General features: G+C 40.6%; 1 non-coding gene across 1 annotated transcript; it reads left to right on the plus strand.

Moving 5' to 3' along the window:
• Positions 1-5,600: 5,600 nt before the first annotated feature.
• Positions 5,601-5,708, plus strand: LOC148575084 (small nucleolar RNA R71). Its single transcript, XR_015906008.1, has one exon. It is a non-coding gene; the product is annotated as a small nucleolar RNA R71 (small nucleolar RNA).
• Positions 5,709-6,000: the final 292 nt, after the last annotated feature.

Consider the following 6,000-nt stretch of genomic DNA (forward strand, 5'->3'; position numbering starts at 1 on the left):
CATTAATTCATGAGGAACAGCAGAACTCCACACCTTAATCTATGGGGTGTAGAAGCTCCACCGTTGAAAATTACATAAGTGAAAGTGGTCCAGGCATGGCTGAATGGCCAGCCTCCTAATCGTGATCTCTGAACATAAAAATATCCAAAAGATTGTGAAATAAATCACTAAAAGTAGTTTTTATACTAAACTAGTAGCTAGGGTTACATAAGATAAGTAATTGATGCAGAAATCCACTTTCGGGCCCACTTGGTATGTGCTTGGGCTGAGCATTGAGCTTTCATGTGTAGAGACTCTTTTTGGAGTTAAACGCCAGGTTGTAGCCTGTTTCTGGCGTTTAACTTCAGAATAGGGCAGGAAGTTGGCGTTTGAACGCCAGTTTGCGTCATCAAAACTCAGACAAAGTATGGACTATTATATATCTCTGAAAAGCCCTGGATGTCTACTTTCCAACGCATTTGAGAGCGTGGCAATTGGATTTTTGTAGCTCTAGAAAATCCATTTCGAGTGCAGCGAGGTCAGAATCCAACAACATCTGCAGTCCTTCTTCAGCCTCTGAATAAGATTTTTGCTCAAGTCCCTCAATTTCAACCAGAAATTACCTGAAATCACAAAAAAACACATAAAATCATATTAAAGTCCATAAATGTGATTTTTTATTTAAAAACTAATAAAAATATACTAAAAACTAACTAAATCATACTAAAAACTACTTAAAAACAATGCCAAAAAGCGTATAAATTATCAGCTCATCACAACACCAAACTTAAATTGTTGCTTGTCTCCAAGCAACTGAAAATCAAATAGGATAAAAAGAAGAGAATATAGTATAAATTCTAAAATATAAATGAAACTTAGCTCCAATTAGATGAGCGGGACTAGTAGCTTTTTGCCTCTGAATAGTTTTGGCATCTCACTTTATCCCTTGAAGTTCAGAATGATTGGCATCTATAAGAACTCAGAATTTAGATGGTATTATTGATTCTCCTAGTTCAGTATGTTGATTCTTGAACACAGCTACTTTATGAGTCTTGGCCGTGGCCCTAAGCACTTTGTTTTCCAGTATTACCACCGGATACATAAATGCCACAGACACATAACTGGGTGAACCTTTTCAGATTGTGACTCAGCTTTGCTAGAGTCCCCAATTAGAGGTGTCCAGGGTTCTTAAGCACACTCTCTTTGCTTTGGATCATGACTTTAACCGCTCAGTCTCAAGCTCTTCACTTGACACCTTCACGCCACAAGCACATGGTTAGGGACAGCTTGGTTTAGCCGCTTAGGCCAGGATTTTATTCCTTTGGGCCCTCCTATCCACTGATGCTCAAAGCCTTGGATTCCTTTTTACCCTTGCCTTTTGGTTTAAAGGGTTACTGGCTTTTTGCTCTTGCCTTTTGGTTTAAAGAGCTCTTGGCTTTTTCTGCTTGCTTTTTTTTTCTTTTTCTTTTTTCTTTTTTTTCGCAAGCTTTGTTCTTCACTGCTTTTTCTTGCTTCAAGAATCAATTTTATGATTTTTCAGATTATCAATAACATTTCTCCTTTTTCATCATTCTTTCAAGAGCCAACAATTTTAATATTCATAAACAGCAAATTCAAAAGACATATGCACTGTTCAAGCATTCATTCAGAAAACAAAAAGTATTGTCACCACATCAAAATAATTAAACTAATTTCAAGGATGAATTCAAAATCATGTACTTCTTGTTCTTTTGTGTTTAAAACATTTTTTTCATTTAAGAGAGGTGATGGATTTATAGGACATTCATAGCTTTAAGACATAGTTACTAGACACTAATGATCATGTAGTAAAGACACAAACATAAATAAAACATAAGGCATAGTAAACGAAAAACAGAAAAATAAAGAACAAGGAAATTAAAGAACGGGTCCACCTTAGTGATGGTGGCTAGTTCTTCCTTTTGAAGATCTTATGGAGTGCTTTAGCTCCTCAATGTCTCTTCCTTGCCTTTGTTGCTCCTCCCTCATAGCTCTTTGATCCTCTCTAATTTCATGGAGGAGGATGGAATGCTCTTGGTGCTCCACCCTTAGTTGTCCCATGTTGGAACTTAATTCTCCTAGGGAAGTATTGATTTGCTCCCAATAGTTTTGTGGAGGGAAATGCATCCCTTGAGGCATCTCAGGGATTTCATGATGAGGAACTTCCTCATGCTCTTGTTGAGGTCCATGAGTGGGTTCTCTTGTTTACTCCATCCTCTTTTTGGTGATGGGCTTGTCCTCTTCAATGAGGATGTCTCCCTCTATGACAATCCCAGCCGAATTGCAGAGGTGACAAATGAGGTGAGGAAAGGCTAACTTTGCCAAAGTGGGGGACTTGTCAGCCACCTTGTAGAGTTCTTGAGGTATAATCTCATGAACTTCCACCTCCTCCCCAATCATGATACTATGGATCATGATGGCCCGGTCTATAGTAACTTCAGACTGGTTGCTAGTGGGAATGATTGAGTGTTGGATGAACTCCAACCATCCTCTAGCCACAGGCTTAAGGTCATGCCTTTTCAATTGAACCGGCTTGCCTCTTGAGTCAATTTTCCATTGAGCTCCTTCCACACATATGTCCATGAGGACTTGGTCCAACCTTTGATCAAAGTTGACCCTTCTAGTGTAGGGGCGTGCGTTTTCTTGCATCATTGGCAAGTTGAACGCCAACCTTACATTTTTCGAACTGAAATCTAAGTATTTCTCCCGAACCATTGTAAGCCAATTCTTTGGGTTTGGGTTCATACTTTGATCATGGTTCCTAGTGATCCATGCGTTTGCATAGAACTCTTGAACCATTAAGATTCCGACTTGTTGAATAGGATTGGAGAGAACTTCCCATCCTCTTCTTCTAATCTCTTGTTGGATCTCCGGATACTCGCCCTTTTTGAGCTTAAAAGGGACCTCAGGGATTACCTTTTTCTTGGCCACAACTTCATAGAAGTGGTCTTGATGGACCTTTGAGATGAATCTCTCCATCTCCCATGACTCAGAGGTGGAAGAAATTTCCTTCCCTTTCCTCTTTCTTGAGGTTTCTCTGGCCTTGGGTGCCATTAATGATTATGGAAAAACAAAAAGCAATGTTTTTACCACACCAAACTTAAAATGTTTGCTCATCCTCGAGCAAAAGAAGAAGGAAAATAGTAGAAGAAGAAGAAAATAGAGGAGATGGAGGGAAAGTGTGTATTCGGCCAAGGAGGGAAAAGAAGTGTTTGTAATGTGTGAAATGAGGTAGTGTTGGGGGTTTATATAGGGGTAGGGGAAGGGTTAGTTTTCGTGTATTAGGGTTGGGTTTGGGAGGGAAAGGATTTTGAATTTAGAGGTAGGTGAGATTTTTGGGGAAGAGTGGATGAATGTGAGTGGGGAAGAGTTTTTGGGGAAGAGATATGGAGGTGATTGGTGAAGGGTATTTGTGGAAGAGTGTTATGAAAGAGTGTGAAGAGGAGAGAAGAAGAGGTGGGGTAGGTGGGGATTCTGTGGGGTCCACAGATCCTGAGGGGTCAAGGACTTAGCATTCCCTGCTCCATTTAGGCGTGCAAAACGCCCTTAGAGTGCACTTCTGGCGTTAAACGCCAGGTTACTGCTTGTTTCTGGTGTTTAACGCCAGCTTTTCTCCCATTCTTGGCGTTAAACGCCAAGTATATGCTCTGTTCTGGCATTAAACGCCAGTCTGGTGCCTGTTTCTGGCGTTAAACGCCAGTCTGATGCTTCTTACTGGCGTTTAAACACTAGTAAGCTCTTCCTCCAGGGTGAGCTATTTTTAATGCTATTTTTTATTCTATTTTTGATTTTTCAGTTATTTTTGTGACTTCACATGATCATCAACCTAAAGAAAACATAAAATAACAATGGAAAATAAATAGATATAATTAAATAACATTGGGTTGCCTCCCAATAAGCGCTTCTTTAATGTCAATAGCTTGACAGTGAGCTCTCATGGAGCCTCACAAATAATCAGAGCAAGGTTGGGGCCTCTCAACACCAAACTTAGAGTTTGATTGTGGCTTTCCAACACCAAACTTAGAGTTTAAATGTGGGGGTTTTGTTTGACTCTGTATTGAGAGAAGCTTTTCATGCTTCCTCTCCATGGTTACAGAAAGAGAACCTTGAGTCTTGAATACAAGGTAGTCCTCATTCAACTTAAGGACCAACTCTCCTCTGTCAACATCAATCACAGCTTTTGCTGTGGCTAGGAAGGGTCTGCCATGGATGATGGATTCATCCTCATCCTTCCCAGTATCTAGGATTATGAAATCATCAGGGATGTAAAGGCTTTCAACCTTCACTAGCACGTCCTCTACTAATCCATAAGCCTGTTTCATTGATTTGTCTGCCATCTCTAGTGAGATTCTTGCAGCTTGTACCTCAAAGATTTCCAGTTTCTCCATTACAGAGAGTGGCATGAGGTTTATCGCTGACCCCAGCTCACACAGAGCCTTTTCAAAGGTCATGGTGCCTATGGTACAAGGTATGAAGAATTTTTCGGGATCCAGTTTCTTCTAAGGTAATGTCTGCCTCATTAATGCACTCAGTTCATTGGTGAACAAGGGGGGTTCATCCTCCCTAGTCTCAGTACCAAATAATTTGGCATTCAACTTCATGATTGCTCCTAGATATTTAGCAACTTGCTCTTCAGTGATGTCTTCATCCTTTTCAGAGGAAGAATATTCATCAGAGCTCATGAATGGCAGAAGGAAGTTCAATGGAATCTCTATGGTCTCTGTATGAGCCTCAGATTCCTTTGGTTCCTCAAAGGGAAACTCCTTTCTGTCCAAAGGACGTCCCATGAAGCTTTTCTCACTGGGACTCACGTCCTCCTCACTCTCTCCAGGTTCGGCCATGTTGATCATGGTTATGGCCTTGCACTCTCTCTTGGAATTTTCTTCTGTATTGCTTGGGAGAGTACTGGGAGGAGTTTCAGTAATCTTCTTACTCAGCTGACCCACCTATGCCTCCAAATTTCTGATGGAGGACCTTGTTTCATTCATGAAACTTAGTGTGGTCTTGGATAGATCAGAGACTATGGTTTCCAGGCCAGAATGGCTCTGTTCAGAATTTTCTGTCTGTTGCTGAGAAGATGATGGAAAAGGCTTGCTATTGCTAAACCTATTTCTTCCACCATTATTATTGAAGCCTTGTTGAGGCTTCTGTTGGTCCTTCCATGAGAAATTTGGATGATTTCTCCATGATGGATTATAGGTGTTTCCATAGGGTTCTCCCATGTAATTCACCTCTGCCATTGTAGGGTTCTCAGGATCATAAGCTTCTTCTTCAGAAGATGCTTCTTTAGTACTGTTGGATGCAGCTTGCAATCCATTCAGACTCTGAGAAATCATATTGACTTGCTGAGTCAATATTTTGTTCTGAGCCAATATGGTATTCAGAGTATCGATTTCAAGAACTCCCTTTTTCTGAGGCATCCCATTGTTCACAGGATTCCTCTCAGAGGTGTACATGAACTGGTTATTTGTAACCATTTCAATGAGTTCCTGATCTTCTGCAGGGGTTTTCAGATGAAGAGATCCTCCTGCAGAATAGTCCAATGACATTTTTGACAACTCAGACAGACCATCATAGAATATACATATGATGCTCCATTCTGGAAGCATGTCAGTAGGACACCTTTTGATGAATTGCTTATATCTTTCCCAAGCTTCATAGAGGGACTCACATTCTTTCTGTCTGAAGGTTTGGATTTCCACTCTAAGCTTGCTCATCTTTTGAGGTGAAAAAAATTTGGCCAGGAAAGCACTGACCAGCTTTTCCCAAGAGTTCAGGCTTTCCTTAGGTTGTGAATCCAACCATGTTCTAGCTTTGTCTCTTACAGCAAAAGGGAAAAGCATAAGCCTGTAGACCTCGGGATCAACTCCATTGATCTTGACAGTGTCACAGATTTGCAAGAATTCAGATAGGAACTGATGAGAATCTTCCAATGGAAGTCCATGAAACTTGCAATTCTGTTGCATTAGAGAAACTAATTGAGGCTTAAGCTCAAAGTTGTTT

This window comes from Arachis ipaensis, chromosome B2 (genome assembly GCF_059453495.1).
Source record: "Arachis ipaensis isolate K30076 ecotype BB chromosome B2, ASM5945349v1, whole genome shotgun sequence".
NCBI lineage: Eukaryota > Viridiplantae > Streptophyta > Magnoliopsida > Fabales > Fabaceae > Arachis > Arachis ipaensis.